This window comes from Motacilla alba, chromosome 3 (assembly GCF_015832195.1).
Source record: "Motacilla alba alba isolate MOTALB_02 chromosome 3, Motacilla_alba_V1.0_pri, whole genome shotgun sequence".
Classification (NCBI taxonomy): domain Eukaryota; kingdom Metazoa; phylum Chordata; class Aves; order Passeriformes; family Motacillidae; genus Motacilla; species Motacilla alba.
The window spans coordinates 76,086,772-76,104,189 of record NC_052018.1 but is presented as its reverse complement, the minus strand read 5'-3'; the positions used below and the strand labels follow the sequence as shown (position 1 = coordinate 76,104,189).

Genomic DNA, 17,418 nt, shown 5'->3' with positions numbered 1-17,418 from the left:
ATTAAATACTTTAATGCACTACAAAGCAGATGGGTCATATCCGTGTTCTCCATGCTCTCGGTGGGAAAACAAAGCAAGCTGAATAACCCTGTCCAGAGGCTGCCTTGCTGGCTGTGATGCTGGCTGCAGGCTGGCCCAGGCTTCAGCTGTGTTAAGTACATATATGTTAAGCCTCTGGGTGAAAGCAAAAGGGAAAATGAGAGGGAATTAAGTGGGCGAGTGGAATGAACAAATTGGTGTTGGTGGAGGCAGGACTTGTGTGTGGGACAAAGGGGCTGGAAAGTGTTAAAAAATGTAAAGCTTCTCAGAGGAAAGAACAGAAAAAAGTAATAACTTACAGAATTAAGAAAATGTTTTCTTTTCAACTGAATTAGAGCAAAGCACTTAAATTCATTCACAAATACAAATCTTAACTTCTGTATCCTGGTTTTGGTCTCCATAAAATATAAATAATAGCACTTTTGTTACTCACAGAGTGGTGTGAAAACAAGTTCATTCACTTCTGGGAAGCATTTGTGCTATATGGGAAGTACAGCAAAGACTATGAATCTACAGCTAAAGCTGTAAGCTGGCATTGAGGCACTTGGCATCTCCCCAGATATGCCATGTATCATGCAAAAGCGCCAAGAGAGGAGGGTATAAAAACACAGGCCAGACTTAATGAGTTCTGAAATCAGGAACATGTGACTCCCCAAAATTAGAAGTGCAAAAGCTTTGAACTCTCAGAAAACACTGAGAGTTCTCCACACTTCTCAGAACACTGAGAGGGGCATATGTTTTCTAAAAGAAGCCAGCAAAAGGCAATGAAGAGGTAGGATAAACTGGGGAAATACTCAAAGATATAGTCCATGGAAATCAAGAAATCTGTATGCCATTGAGAAATAGTTCTACTTGAAGTAGGGATGACCACTGTGATTGACTGGGGAAAAAAAAGCATGTGCAATAAAGAGAGAAGAATGTGAGACTTATAAATCAGCAGAGTCAGTGCTGCAGGAACAGGTAGAAGAGCTGATTGTGAAAGAATGCAAGAAAATAATGCAAAAAACTGAGACAGAAGAATAAGAAGGGAAAAGATGTGAACATGATAAAAGCTTTTATAAATTTGGTATGTAAGAAGCTTCAGGTAAGCTGAGGATACAACCATCATCTTCCTGAGCAGCAGGGTGGCTGCTTTGACTAAACGGGGGTTATTGCCTGGAAAGTGAGTTACTACTCGTACCTCAGTCTTCAGTACAGAGAGATGTGAAGTCTGTCACAGTTTCCAGACATTTCCCAAGGACTGGAAAAAATAAAAAAAAAAATTCAAAAAATCATTAACTCTAAAGACTACCAGGGAATCTAAAAACTGACTAAACCCACCTAAAAAGTGGGTTTAGCCCAGGTTTATTCTAAAAATAAGTGTTAAAGGAATGAAATCATTCAAGATACTTGAGCTGGCTATGGCAGAGGTACCAGAGGAGTTAGGAGGAGACATTGCTGCTTCCCAGACTTTTAAAGGGAAATAATAGAGCAAGAAGTATCTATCAGCTCCAGGGAACACTTAAGACAGCTGATTATCATTACTAGACAAATAAAAGTGGACACCAACTCTTTACACCATTAAATTAAAGAAGAAAGAAGAGGAATAAAAGATTTATTTTAGCATCCTCAGATTTTAAGCTCTCAGTGCTCTCTGGTACACCCCTGAGTAAGATGGGAAATTCAGGATGGAGTTTCTTGATGCTGGGCTTGATTACCCAATCCAGGTGATAAATATGTAGCAATTATTTAGGGTAGGGGTGGATAATTGAGTGACATGCTTACATATTGAACTCTGTTAGCACTGTACATCTGTCACTTGGAAGAAAGAGCACAAGGAAGCAAACACATCAAAGAAAGAGCCATAAGGGAGAGCAAAGAGGAAGAAGGCTTTTGGAAGCAGAGAATGTTTTCACTGGTAGATGGAATTAAACCTGAAAAAATGTCAGACTGGGAAAATCAAGGTAAAGGTGCCTTAAGGAGATAGCTCGGGCAAGTCAGCATAGCTAAAATATCTGAGGATAGCAGCCAAGTTTCTGTTTGTGTTCCTTTTTAAGGTTCAGAGAATGAAAGAACTAGGTGTGAATGTTGCAACATCTAATTTTTATGTACTTTGATGGAGTTCATAACCTTAATGCTTGCATTTGCAGTGCTTGAGGAGACAGAGCTACCCAACAATGGGACTCAAAGCAGGTTTCATACTAAGCTGGTGACTGCCCTTCAAGAAGTGCTGCAGATCCCCAGTGACACAAGGTGGGTGGTTCAGCGGCTCACCAAACACTCCGTGCAGTGTTTGGTGTGGAACAGGAGCACAGCTGGAGCTGGGCTGCAGGCACACCTTCCAGCTGGCTTGTTGCAGCCTCCTGTCATGAAAGTGATCAGAGCATGCAGCTGGGACATGGGGACATTGAATTCAAAGCTTGCTCTCCATCCCTGAAGGTGTCTCAGCCCACAGATCTTCTCTGTAATAACACCTTCTTTTGGATTCCTCCTAAGGAAAGCTTTTCTAATTTTTGTGTTGCAATTGGTCCACAGAGAGAACAAGAGCTGGGCCCAGCAAGACTGTCCTGCATGGCCCAGGTGCCCTCCTGCTGATGTTCATATTTCAGCATGATGTGGAAAGTGGGTAAGATTGAACATGTTCATATTGAAGTTTTGGGTTCCAGCATTCATCTGCAGAAGGAGGGAGGCAGAAGAGGAGTAAGTAGGGGGAAATGGGCAGTCTTAAGGGCATGTGGATCTCTAGAAGAATTTTTGAAGGGAAGAATGTTCAGATACATGGAGGTAGGAGATTGAAATAAAATGCCAGATTTCACCTTACTGCAGTAGATTATGCCAGATTGACTGATCTCTTTCTTTGATTAAATTGAATTTTATGTCCTAGGAAAAGGAAATGCTTAGTTCTCCTGCTTCGGAAATGTAGGTGTCTGGTGAAACTGGATGACCTGAGAATTAAAAAGGGAAGCCTGAGACAAAAAATGATTTGGCCGGTGGGGAAATTTTTTTTGTAATTCTGTGTGTAGCTAGCAAGAGATGAAGGAATGCAAAACCTACTTTTGTATGGCTGCAAAGCCACCTAGACCTCTAGACCTTTGCAGTAACAACCTTGTACTTTCATCAGACCTGGACTGGTCTTGTAGGAGATCTTTACTCCTAGTGAACCCAGGCAATAACATGTCATGTAAACATGAGGCCAGTTCTACACTTAAGTATTACACAAACCTTATTTTGAAATACACTTTAGTCCTGATGGACTTACATGGCCAAAACCAGCCCAAATTTCTTAGAACTGAGGCAATTTTTTACCTCTGAGGGGCTGGGCTTTGTTAAGACAGTCATGCATCCTCAACTTACAGATCTAAATGCATTATAAAACACTGCTCCATACCATCTTCCTTTTTTTCCCCTTCCTTTTTTCCTCTCTTCTCATTAATTTCAATCATGTAATAAGAAAAGCCCAGTTATGCTAATTGGTATGACTCCTCCTCAAGGGCATTGTGAAGCATGAAATAATTCCATTCATTACTGACAATGCAGGGACATGAATTTTCCCTGGAGGATCTGTTTCATCTTGTGATTTGGTGACCATACAGAATGGTGATCGGATTAGGGACATATTGTTTTAAAATTAATTGTTTGTCAGGGAGAAGCTGGAAGATGGTGGGGAAAGAGGAAGCTTAAAATGCCAGAGATTGTTTGACTTCGACGTTCTTGGAGGCTCATGCATCTAGTGGGTATTTATCAAGCAAACCCAGCTGCTGAGCCATCATTTGTCCCAGCTCTAATTTTCTTTTTAAAAGCCAGCTGAGCTGGTGTTTGAAACATGCCACAGACCGGCAGAGAGCTAAATTGATGTAAAGCTGGTCAGATTCATTTCTCCTTTTTTATTTTTGGGAGTCAGAATTTCATTTCCCTAAAATGCAGTAAGTGTTTGGGCATGAACTCCCAAGTTGTCCAAAGATCATGCTGGAAACAGAGCCACCTTGCTGGGGTATGTCCTCCCCTCTAACAGGTAGTCCATAGCCTGCCAAGCAAACACTGCAGTCCTAGAACACAAACAGTGGTGATTCTTGCTGAGAGGAAAACCAATCTTTTTTTTTTCTTCTTTTTTTTTCTGTTTGCTGAGCTAGCAAAAAAAGCATCTATTTGTTCTTTTGCTGCATTTGCAACATTTTCATTAGCAAAGGGCTGGGTTTTTTTTTTGGAAGTCAGGCTGCTTTTGTGTGAGGAAGTGAACCTCCTGACACTATGTCATTTCCCTTGTTTCCAAACAGCTTCTTGTCTGAGCACACAGCCTCCACTTAACATCTGGCCGTAAAAGAGCAGGGAACTTTCTGCCAGCCATTCCTCTGCTCTTTCCCTTGCTGTTCTCAGATGATGTTATCAAATCTTTAGTGCAGCTTTAATTTTGTTGGATTAATGTGCATGCTTTTGCTTATTGTTCTTTCCGTGTCCTGGATAGATTTACTGGTTTGGTGACAGCCTTCCTTAGCCCTGAAGAGTAGGTCCAAGCCAGCAGTGCCGCACGTTGCATGGGTGTGTTCATTAGCTAAGTGCAAAATACCGACGAGTCAGACACATATATTGTTCCATCTCTTAGGCAGCCTCTGCTGAGGATTACTCATGAAAAATAATCAGTAAAATACGTTGCAGATGAAGGCTGTGACAGGAGAGATAACCCTGCCATTAAAGGCCCCAGAATGCAAGCTTGTCCCCCTCCCTCACAGAAATGGAAACATGGATACAGTCTTTTAACTGAGTCAATAGAGATCGATGCAAAGGCAATAACTCAAGAAATGGATGCATTAACCAGAGAGCAAGAACCAATATACTCAGAAGTTGAACCATGGCTCTGGAATTAGATGTGCCGAGGGGATATGCACCAGGTTACTAAAAGCAATTGAAATCATAAACAAAAGACTGAAACAAAAATAATTACAGGATTTTATTTTAATCATGTCATATAGTAGAAACTGAGATTTATGAGAGGCATGGGAGTAAATTAGCTTCAAGATCAGGAGTCAACAACATATTTGCTCTTTGGGTTATCTACAAGCCAGCCGTCTGTAACTGAGGATGTGACTGACTTGATGGAAAAGGAGCAACAACAGCCAGGGATCATGAAGTCACCTTCTCCAGGCTACCCTGTGCTAAGAAGAGCACAGGCCTTCTTATTGCACATGAGTAAAGGCTGGGAATACATGTTTTGTACTTCTACCCACATGTTTTCAGAAGGAACAACCCCAAACCAAAAAATGACAAAACACTGAAACACTTGCAGGTTTGACAAGCATTTTGGAATGGTTTGTGCAGTTGGAAGAATGACATAATACCAAGCTAATATGCATGTGAGGGAGCCAAAATCCCCACTGGAAGAACTGTGGAAAAAAGCACAAAGGGAAGGGGAAATACCCAGTAAATGTGGTATCTGACAAGTGCAGCTGCTGCCACTGTAGGTATCCTGTGCCTACAACAGAACTGCTAAAAATAGTGCTTGATGGGAGTCTAGGCCAGGATTTGGAGTCAAATGCTGGCTTTATGCAGCTCCCACAGTAATTTCTGGGAATGTCAGTGTTTAGCCATGCTGGAAAAACCCCCAGCAGGCCATAATCTTGTCTAAATACATTCAGTGTGTGATCTTTTCTGGATTTTACTTTGTCGAAGAATAGACTGAAATCCAAAGTTACCTGGAGTGTGTGCTTGCATTCCTCAGCCTTGTCAGACTGCTCTTTCCACGCCTTGCCCATTGCACTGCACTCTCCCGTTGTTTGGGAAGGTGGTGGTGAGCAGGACAGTGGTGCCAGGATGGACACTGCCTGCATGCTCTGGGGACCATGGGGTGCTGCAGGCTGCAGGAAGGAGAGGGATCCAAGATATTTCCTTAACACTGGAGCTGCCTTCTGCTGTGACTGAAAGTAAAGGCTGTGGAGTGCTTTTGATCCACCTGTCTGCTGGCAGGGATTGCTGTTCCCAGGGACTGATAGTGATCCCAGCTAGGTCCCTGGTGCAGGTAAACTTTAGGATGTAGTTCCATCCCTGTGATTTTTCAGCCCCACTGTTGGGGATGTCTGGGAGTGTATGTTTTATCACTGGGATACTCTGCAAGAAAACAGAAGGGGTAGAAGCCAAAACACTGAAATAAGATTCTAGAGATGCAACTACACCTTTGAATACTCACTTTACTGCCACAGAGCAAGGAGGAAAATCTCAGTAAGAGACACTTGAACTTCTTAAGAATCATCTCTTGGCAATAATGACCCCTCATGCATATTTATGTACAGCACTTTGCTTTATAATGGACACTTGAAAGACATTTAATTAATTTTTTTTTGCCTAGGAATGAAGCTATGTGGATTGTGGCAAAGGTGTTCCAAAGTCCAAATATTAAAATACAGAAATGGTCCTGGTATTTCCTGCTTGCCAGCCCAAAACTATGTCCTGGGAGTATACTGCTTAAGAATTCATGTACTGGATGAAATGAGTATGTGTTTGCAAGCATATATACATACCCCTAAGAGTCAGTAAAAGCAGGTAGTTGCTACAGGACTTCAATCAGGATTTCCTGGAAGAATTTCAGAAAGGTCCTAGGGCTTGGTTAGGTCTGTAAAACCTTTTTGTTGCACAGAACTTAATGTTATTCATTATGCACTGAAAGCAAAATCATATGACTACCATTTCCTAAGTAACATAATTATCTTATTGATTCTTATGGGGCAAAACACTACTTTTATTGTTAATTAATACTGCTAAATCTGGTTGTGCAATTCTGGATATAGGAAGTTCAGTTTAATGTGTGTTTATGGGGAAAAGTCTAAAAATAAATGCTTTAACATTTTTTTCCTTTCAGAATGTGAGTATAGATATTCCTTTGTGTGATCCCTGTTCTTAGCACTACAGGAAATACAATCTATTATCACTTTTCATCAGGGAAAAAGAAGCATAGATAATGAAACAGAAAAATGCCCTGTGAAAAACATATTTAATAAGTTTTAAGTAGCTGAACCAAAATGCACAGGGCAAAGAAACGTGATGCTGCTGTTACGGAACCAAAGCTATTTTATGGGAAATGAAAATAATACTTGCATTATTTCAAGGGCTTATAGTTTGATTCTTATTTTATATGAAAATGTATCAGGAAATTCTTCTGCAGGGGGCACACAAATAGTATCTTTTCTGTCCCATGGAAAAGACAGTCAGACTCACTACACTCGAGGACATATAACGACTTTGTGATTCTTTCAGTTCTCAGCCAGTGCTCTAATGAAATTCCAGCCTGCTACATCTGCCATACTACACTGTTAATTAGTTTTCTATTTATTTAGCAGATCTAGAAGTGGAAAGCAATCTATTGCCAGTGAATTGTTTGACTTCTATGCTAAGTAGGCTGCATTCCAATCCTCTGATGTTGAAACTAGCATGAATCCAACTTTCATCTCATTGCCATGTCAAATTAGCACCCAGCAGATTCTACATACAAAGACTCTTTTTTTTTTTTTTTCCCCTCATTCATTTGTAAAGGACCTTGGAAGATCTTGGAAGTCAAGAAAACAAAAGCTGAGCAAATTTTCTCCAATCTCTCTCCATCTCCCTTACATGTTGCAATGGGTTAAACGTAGAAGGTGTAGAGGCTGTGCTTTGTTTATATTGAAATAGGAATGTTATTTTAAGCAGACCATGTTAACTATTTGAAAGAAAACAATACTGATGCTTATTCTGCAACTGTTTGAGTAAAATACTATCCAGCCTAGGAGAAACCCAGGGTGCCTTGGCAAAGTTCTGAGATGACTTTTGCACATGCTTTGCCATTTTCTATTTCTGTCTGAATTCTGTAATATATTGCAGCATCCAAATACAACACTGTGTATGTGACTTACTCCTGTCTTGCAGTGTCAATAAAGTCACTGGATTGTGAAAGTATAAAATGAAGCCAGATGGAATTAGAAAATAAATTGGCTAGAAATGAAGCTATTAATCCTGTCGTACTGCATTGTAGGAGCTACAGTGTGTTAGGGGGAGTGTGAAAATACAAAGGTACACCCTGGCTTTGGAGTTTGCCTTGCATTTTAGGGTTTTCTAAAATCTAGATACAAACTTGAATGTGCTTTTTGGGATCAGGTTGGTTCTAAAGAAACCAGGATTGTTCAACTGATAAGCAAAATGCTGGGCTGAATTTTAGCAAAGCATTGACAAAGCTGATCACCCGCAGTACTGTTATTTGTGGAGCATCATTGATAAAGTTCTTGTAATTGTCAAGGTGTTGGTTTTGAGTAATGTACGATGTAAATTAGAGAAAAACAATATACAGCACAGGACAGCAACATAGAAAATCTGAGTCCAAGAGCACAGTGGTGGTAGTGTTCACAATAGAATAGCTCCTTTCAAGAGAGAGGAAATAAATCTCTTTTACTAGACCAAGTGATATTTTTGAAAAAAATGTTTTTGAATTTCAGGTCTGAAACAGAAATAGTAAACTTTAAGTGCTAGTTGAAAACCAGTCTATGTGAGTTGAACTTCATTGTGTTACTTCATTAGATAGCTTGAAATTAATATAAGAAAAGTTTTCTAAAAATTAAAATGGGATACTTAGAAAGTTTGAAGCCAGAACTAGGCTCAGACAAGAGTAGAAATTAGAAGATATCTGAAGGAGGCAGCACAGATGAGAAAGGGAAAAATGTGCCAAGTTTTAAACTGCAGGAATGTGTTCTCAACCCAGGACAGAAAACCAGAAAGAGTGAAGACAAGTGAACCCAGCTCTTTTACTGATTTAAATTAATGGCTGTCTTTCTTTCTGCTCTTTGGAGTAGCGGGATTTTTTTTTTTTTTCAGTGATAGATATTTTCTTGACTTTGTTATTATTTCTTTACCATGTTCCATGTTCCTCCCTTCCACCTTTAGGGAGAGAAACTTAAAAGACTGGTAATTCTAACCCTGGGGGGAAAAAATAGCCCAACATAGTGATATATTTAATGGTGACAAGAATTCCCTAGTGCCTCCTGGAGGCATCCATTCCTACAGCTCAGTGTTTCATCATGGTAGAAAAAAAAGGAGACAAACTGAATGAGTCAGAGTAATTTTCCTAATTTTTTTTATGTTGTTTTCCTATGTTTTTGGCATATTCAGAAGGACTGAACAGTACTCCTTAACAAAGCATGCCATTAAGTAAATGTTGCATGTTTAATGGTTGGGTTTGAACTTTTGATAGTCAGGAAAAGGAAAGAATATAAGCCAGGATTTATTCATCTTTTCCAGTGTTCACAGAGCTGAATGGACTGAAAGAAGTAGCTGAAGCTAGAGGCAGAAATCTGAAAGCTAAAATTCTGCTAATGAAGATCTGTGATGTATAAGCATGTCTTCCAATGATTAGGAATAAATCCATGAATTTCAGGAGCCTTGAATATACCTGGTCTGCAGTTTTTCCAAATGGATAATTATCTGCATAAATATACTAAACAGTTGCCAGAAAAACTCATGCTTATTATGAACTGCTCATAATCTTCCTGTAAGTTGCCAGAGCTGAATCTCAGCCAAAACTCCCCTTGTTTCTACTCAGATGGGAAAATTTGGTTTTATCATATCTGTCCCTGAGTTCTTGGTGTGCGTGATATGGTACACCCCCTCTTACTGGTTGCTTCTGCCCCAGTTCAGAGGGGGGCAGAGAGCTCATCCTGCAAAAAGCTGCTGCAGCACTTCTCTTTTGATCAAGTTGTGTCTTATTTTCCACAGCAATATAAGAAAAGGAGTTTGTCTAAACTCCCATATGCAACTAACAGATGCTTGTGAGCATGGATGTTGTATAATCAATGAATGATAACTTACAAAATCTTTAAACTTGCAGAAAGAATTCAGAATTTCAGCAAATTTCTGTCTTGTCTGGCTGCTCGTTATAGGGAAAAAAGCCAGTTGTGCATAAACCCCATCTGTTCTTAGTAATGTTCTGGAGTAATGTATGTGATTGGGAGGGATATTGGAGCAATGCTGTTGGAAAACCAGAGAAACTGAATATGGGATTGGGATTCCATTTGATTCACATTTGATGCTGCAATAATAAGCAATTCAACTTTTTGCAAAATTATTGGCAGAAAAATTAAGTGTAATGTACGCCTTGAAAGAAATGTTCTAAGTTATTTAAATTATGCCTTCATTTTGCAATGCTGTGTAATATGTTTATACAAACTACAGCTCTAATCCTTGCTTATGTAGATGCTGCACTGAATTCCTTCTCTCAGTATTCAGTAGAGCAAGATACAGACTTTACTGAATAGTGGAATGAAAGACTGAGAGTGAAGGTGTCATTTCATAACATGACTGACTGACAACTCAGTTTAATTGTTCTTCTGGTCTGTGATACACAGACAGAGAATTTTGCAACATTTTGTAAGATTTAGTTGAGAAACACCCAACATATAAGTCAAGACAGTAAAATGTAATTTTAATTGTAGGAAAGATAAAAAAAGTATTTGTGGAAGGACAACACAATATTTTTATGCATTTCTCCTAATTTGTACTCCTTCCTTTTCCACTAAGTATACTCTGTAGTAGAGGTAGCTGGGGTAAGCTATGGACTTAAATTTTTGGTGTGCTACAACGCAGCAGCCAGCAGGATGTATTACTCTAACAGACAGAAAGAGTAACCCCAGAAACCTCTACATTTCTTTGGGTCTGATGCAATTTTACAGAGCTGCAAAACAACTCTGGTGAAATCGTGTTTATGCCTGAAGACTCAAATGGATCGGAGGGACAGCAGAGAGAAGATGGGGGAGGAGAGGAAGCACTGAACTCTACTTTCCACAAAATAAGGCCTCTGGAAATAAGATGGTGCCAAAATCTCTGCACTTGTGCTTAAAAGGTCCTTTCTAGTTTAGGCAAGAAAGATCCTTGTCCCGACAAGCTTACAGGCTAATTGAAACCTTTATGTGTCTGCACAACACAACAAAATAGAAAGTCGAAATACTCTAACATAGTTTGTGTCAAAATATACACTTTGGTTGGACCAGCCACGAGAAAAGGGTGGATATTAATGTGGAATAAGGTGCCATGTGGCACATGGAAGCCAACTGAACGGCTCAGGGAGAGCAGCTCCACAGGACAAGCCTGGGTAATTAGGCAGGAAAGAAATGATGCAGAAAGCTTAGAAAGTCAGGACTTGTGAGACATATGGCAAGAACAGCAAACTGAATAGACTTAATTGTCTGCATTATGTGTTTGAAGTTGGAGTAGCAGGTGAAAGGAGTAAGGAAGATGTGGCCACCTGAGAGACTTTGAAGATATCATCTGTAACTTAGAGGCAGAAGGAAGGTGAACTGTGAAGAAGTACTAAATTCAATTTAAGAAAAGCTATGGATATCTATTTTGGAGGTAAGCATGGCAGTGGAAGATTAAGGTAAGGGAGAAAAAGGAAATTGAGGATGAGAAATGTTTTACAGGGACAGAAGAAGAAACAGAAGCGTAGGGAAAGGGAGGGAATATGCCCTTTGAAGGTGGGAGAACACCAGGTCTAGTAAACTATCTATGCAATATAATAAGCAAAGTAGTAGCAGAGGATGGAGGGTTACCATTTGTCTTAGTGACCTATATGAATCTATATGCAGTATCCAGTCTCAAGAACATTTACAGATTTGCTAGTAATGGAAGCACAGGTAAAAAAAATCATATGGAAAGTTATAGAATTTTACTAGTCAGCCCAACAGAAGCAAAACGGTGAAAGTTTCAGTGATGTGTATCTGAGTGGGGTCCAACACGAAAAAATAAAGCAACTTTTAACGAAAAAGTGGGTTAACTTTTGAGGAAGGAACAGTTCTCTGGCTCTCAAGACATTTTGTGCTTGTGTGCTTTGCACTGTATTCAGTGAATGAATGCATTCTTAAAATGTCTGCAGTTACAAACTTTATTTTCCACAGCACATGCCGTCATGCCTCTGGCACTCTGTTTATCACCTCCTTACTGTGGCTGCTCTGTCCCATCCACGACAAGTGCCCTTCGCCACCACCCTCTGAATTCCTCTCGGGTTCATTTTGTTCTTTGCTTCAGTTCTTTGCATTTTTCTACTTTCATGTTACATTTTTGCTGTTGATGATCCTGAGAGGCACCAAAGCTATCTGCTAAGTCATTTCCTTCTCTCTATAGCTCCTGATTCCCACAGGCACTGCTGAATGTTTCCCTCCTTGTTTTGGGAAAGGCTTTCTTCTGCAGGTGATCTGGCACACACAGCATTAGTTTGCTCTTTTCTTTCTGTTGCAGTTCACTCTATATTTCCTGAAGTGAATCACAGATACCAATGATTACTTCGGTTTTTCTGGCAGCAAATAAAAATATATATAACTCCCACCTGCTGAGACTGAGGTTTTCTCTGAGAAGTGGTAAAGTCATCTCGGTGGTTTTTAAATTTTGGAAGACTTGACCTGTTTGGGGTGGTGGCAAGGGAAGATGCAGAAGAAAGCTTTGTACATTTTGATCATGGAGAATGTCTTCTCTGCATGTTCTTTTTTTCCCATTTACCTTTGAGAAAACAAGCTTCCATCAACAGAGCCTTTTCCCTCCAATATTTATGAGGGATAGAGATAAGGAGTGAGAAGCACCTGAGTTAGAGCATCTTTCTTCCACTAGCTTCATCATCATCATCATCATCATCATCATCAAAGGCCCTATTATGCATTGGCCGCTTCAGCATTCTAGTGGATTGCAGGGAATTGTGCACCATTATAGTCCAGCACCACATAAAAATTATTTAAAAGAAGCTATCTGCTAGGACATCATGTAGTATCCAGCCTTTTTCACTGAGCACACTGTGACAGCCTGGTGGGCACATCCACTGACTTAATGCAGCAAAACCATTGCTAAAATGCAGGGGGTTTTTGATGTGGTATAACAGTACTATAGCATTATATATAAAGAAATCAATTCTCTTCTTTGATAATACATTTGAACGTCCCAGTTCATAGCTGCATATTTGTTAACTTTTTAAAAAGTGTTTTATGTCTTCTAAAAAAGGTAGTCATGTCATGAAAAAATACAAAATGCTGACTCTGAGACTCAGTTTATTTGCAATTAATTATATTGTGAAGTTTTCTGGTGTTTTAAGATCTAGTATTTCTGCTGCTGCTTATTCTGGGGTCTTTTATTTCAGCATGCTTAAATAGCTGATGTAACAGAAACAGTAATACAGAAGAAATCTTTCCTTTTGATGGTACATATCAGAAACTGTTTATGAGACACAATTTTAAAACCTTCCAAAAACAATCTTTGGAATTAAAAATATCTTTTACTTTTTTAACTTTTTTTTTTTTTTTAAGGAAAGCCTTTTTCAAGGGAATATTGTAATTTCAATCATTGTTCTGGAAAATTAGGGGTGAAATAATGGCATCACTGAATCAAGTTATTCATTGATGTCAGGTGGGCTGGAATATTGTCTCTAGTTTAAAGAACAATGTTACCTGGTTTCATGAACTCACTGCATTAAAAATCCACTACTGCATTTATGCTCAAATATTCTTACTTCTGAATTACAAGAACCTGAACAAAGGTAATTATTTGCTTCACATCCCGTGGCAGCAGAATAACTGAGGTCATTTATTTTCACACAGGAAAGCTGAGCCCACTGATACTCAGGAAACCATTCTGAGAAAATCAATATCGGTACGGATGCAGGTGAGTGTTCTCACAGGTTTCACACATGTAGGAATGCTCATTCCCCTCTTCCTTGCTGGCAAGAAAGTAATTTTAGAGTAAAGAGATCTCCTCGTTCTGCAGCCCTGGGCTTCTTCACAGAACAGTCATGTTATGATGTGAGATTTAAGGTCACTACTTTATTTCACACCTATTTCTGGCTCTAGACACAAGCCTTCCCCCCCTGTCCTGTCCTGTGCTTAGAGACACAGTAGGTCCTCATTTCTTCCTCCAGGTCTGTCTTTGTGACAGCTTTTCTTTCAGTCATCACCTCTGAAATACAACCAGCAAGCACCGTTCAACACAAATCAAACACACTGTGTCTGAATTGGAGCAGAAACTTTTATGAGAAGAGATATTGGAGTATTGTTCTTGGAGCTTTAAGCAATCTGCACCACTTTTCCATGGTGTAGATGGCCAAAAGGGAGTGCAAGTGCTTCTGTGAATTTGCTTTGCTTGAAAATGCTAAACGTATGTGCTGTGCATTTCTCGCTTCAAGGTTCCCTAAGGTGCCAAACTCAGGTGGGTACACACATGGTCAAGCTGAACATGGTGCTGTCACCAGGCAGCAGCACAAGGCAGGATCCCATTTCTGACCTCTCAGTTTCTGTTTCTTGCCAAAGGTAAGAACAAACAGACACAAAACCTCTTAAGATGGGGAGATCTGTCTTTAAATTTATTTTCTAGTTCACTGCTAAAACTTAAAGCACCTAGTACATTTTGCTGCTAATGTAGCCTTCTGTGAATGAAGATACCAACACCCAGAAGCTGTGTCTCAAGTCTCAAAACCAATTATTCCAAAAACAAAGCCTTTAGTGTGTTTGATTAAAGCTAAATGAAATTCAGATTTCTTTTGAAAAGAATGGTCTGCTAATTGGTGTTGACTTTTAATGTTTGAGCTTGTTTATTTCTCTCACTCCCATGAATGATGTTTCTGAAACATTCCCATTCATTATTACTGTCTATTAAATCAGACTTATCAAAAACGAAACATTTATTGATATCTTGAGAGACGTGAGTGTCTAATTAAGGTTGTGTTGCTGTGCATATTTTATATTAAATGTTTCCTGCAATTTGACTTTAATCAGGTCTGAAGGGCCTTAATAAGTGTTTGGCTCAATCACTTATATTTGCTCCTTTCCCTGGACCAAGGGAGGAGGTTCTGTATCAGTTTGCAAAGGCACATAATTTACCATCAGGTGAGGAAATTCTGCCCCAAACTGTTATATCTATTTCATACATTTCTTCCTGGAAATGTTGGCAGCTGGTACTAAATCCACATTCTTGATGGAGCTGGTAAATCCAAAAGAAGCCTGGAGTATTTGTAGATTACCATTTTGATGTGTGATTAGACAGCTGCTTTGCATATTTTGTGGCTATTTCACCCTGTTTTACTTGGAACTATGATTAATAGAAGAAAGGAAAAATATTTTTAGGTTTCTGAATTCCTCGTTTCCAATTTACAAGGCTGGTTTTCTTTGTCTTACACTGTTGTGCAAGGTCCCTCTTTGTGCATGTACTGTTATCCTCTGCTGTTTCCTTAACTACATTTCTTGTTTCATGTGCAGCTACCAGCATTAGAGGGAAATTCACTTCCAAGATGTAGCCATTAAAACATCTGGGTTCTATTTTTCTTGTGCTATCCCTCATCTCTATTCTTAACTTCATCCTTCATTAAGTAGGGTTTTTGGGTGCAATCATTTAAATGATATTGTATGTAATCTGATCTTAAAAGATAATTAAAAATATTATCAGAGAATAGCTATCTTTGTTTTCTCTGTGAAATACTGTCAATTTTGAGTGAAATGTCGTATATATGCCTATGTTCAGGTTTTTGGAGGAGCCATTTATAATGCAAGAATAAGCTTATCTATCTGTCAAATATATATATATTATATTTTTTATATCTATAACACATCTATAACATATCTGTCATAAAGCAGTGTAATAGATTGTTATCTTAATTCTGCTGGCAGAGGGATGCAGTAATGCAGAACTCTTTTACATAGTATATTTAAAAATATACATACATGCATCTTGTGTATATTAGTATACTGGCAGACTCACACCTACAGAAATAGATATATATTTGTGTGGGGACCCAGATTTTCTATTATCAGACTTTCCTAAATTTCAGCAATCTCTTTGTTGCTACTCTAATTAATATACTATGTAATAACTTCAAATTAAAGTTGTGATCTGCCTGTAATAGATGGTTTACACATAATAGGGAGAGATTACTTTGCCAGTGATATCATGGCCCAAATAGATGTAGCAGATAAGGAGAGGAAGAAAGGAAAAACAGTTATTCCCCACTAAAGCGGCACTTACTGGCAGAACTGTCCCGTGGTCTGATCTAACTGCTGGGAATTACGCATGCACAGAAATTCAGCAGTGCCAAGGAGTACATCCCAGTGGCAGTGCTGTTCAGAAAAGCCTTGGGACAGTTTTCCCCCAAGGCTAACTAACATTTCTCAAAGACTTGCCAGGCACTGTTTGATAAGCTGCCATGCTGTGCTGGGTGAAATATCAAGTGTAAACATGGCCAGCCCAGGGTGAGCAGCCCTTTGGTCACAGCTTCTGTTAAACTTTTTAGATGAGAGGCAGAAGAAAAATGTAACAAAAGCTGACATTAAATTCAAATTTCTTTTGTCTCATTTCAGTGTCTTTCTAGATCATTACCCTTATTCAGATGACATTATTCTTGAAAATCACTCTAAAGTGACTAAGGCAGTGTTTAAAGAACAAAACAAGCCCTTTTATCTTCCTCAGACAAATATCACAAAATGTTAATTGATTAGTTTCCAGCTTTGACTTCTTTTTTTTGTCAAATGAAATAAAGCTAAAGATAGCTGATTCAATAATTAACTTTTAGAATGCTCCCAAAGTAGATCGTGTCATTAATACTCAACTTAGGAGCATTTATATTTGCAAACTTGATAACAAATTCAGTCCACTCAGTTTAGGAACACTAAATGATCTTTAAGAAGAAATTATGCTTGAGGTTTCTGTAAACTTCTTTCATTTATTTAATTCTTGATATTCAATAGTTTTTAAAAGAAAAAAATCTCACACTTTGACAAAGAAATCCTTGACAAACAAATTAGCAATGGCTTTTGCTTAAAAATGTCAGAGATGGAATGGAGGCAAATTATTATGTTCTGAAATGGAATATTTATTTTTGAAATAACAATATAGGCTCCTCAATTTACTCTTCTCCTTCAAATAAGTCTGCAACTTTTGCCCATAAGATCTTTTGCCTTTCAAATAACCCCTCTGTATCTATAAAGTGTGAAGATTCTGCTGGCAAAACTAACAGGTAAGAAAGAAGCTGTCAAACAGAACCCTCTTCTTCTGCCCTTCCCCCATTGCATGGAGAAATTCAAACAGGAGAAGGCAGGATAAGAACAATTCTGTGCTTGAAGAATAAAACTCTCCCAAATCCACTTTCCTCCTTCCTAGGTCAGCACTTGTTGATATTGGAAGCCGTTTGCCTGAAGAACAACCATGAGCCTCTTGATGATTTGTGAAGAAATCTGGAGATGATTTGTGTAAGAGGAAGGAATGATGCTCTGTTTTATTCTACCAGCATCTCACAGCCTTTCTGCTAGGACACTTAAAGCCCTACTGGAGTTCTGTGGCCAGGGTAGTAAATCTTTGTGTCTAGCGGTGGGCTCAGGTTCCCTCATCAATTAATTAATGAAGGTTAAGTGTCTGAAGGATATTTTTGGAAACTAG

At 39.0% G+C, this 17,418-nt stretch overlaps 1 long non-coding RNA gene across 7 annotated transcripts in view; it reads left to right on the top strand.

Moving 5' to 3' along the window:
- Positions 1-17,418, top strand: part of LOC119698575 — a 42,586-nt gene that overhangs the window by 12,099 nt on the left and 13,069 nt on the right. For 3 of the 7 annotated variants that reach the window (XR_005256174.1, XR_005256175.1, XR_005256173.1), the window contains exons 2-5: positions 2,169-2,271; positions 2,554-11,373; positions 13,599-13,662; positions 17,143-17,326. This is a non-coding gene — a long non-coding RNA (uncharacterized LOC119698575). The other 4 variants (XR_005256176.1, XR_005256179.1, XR_005256177.1 and 1 more) reach the window with 4 other exon arrangements.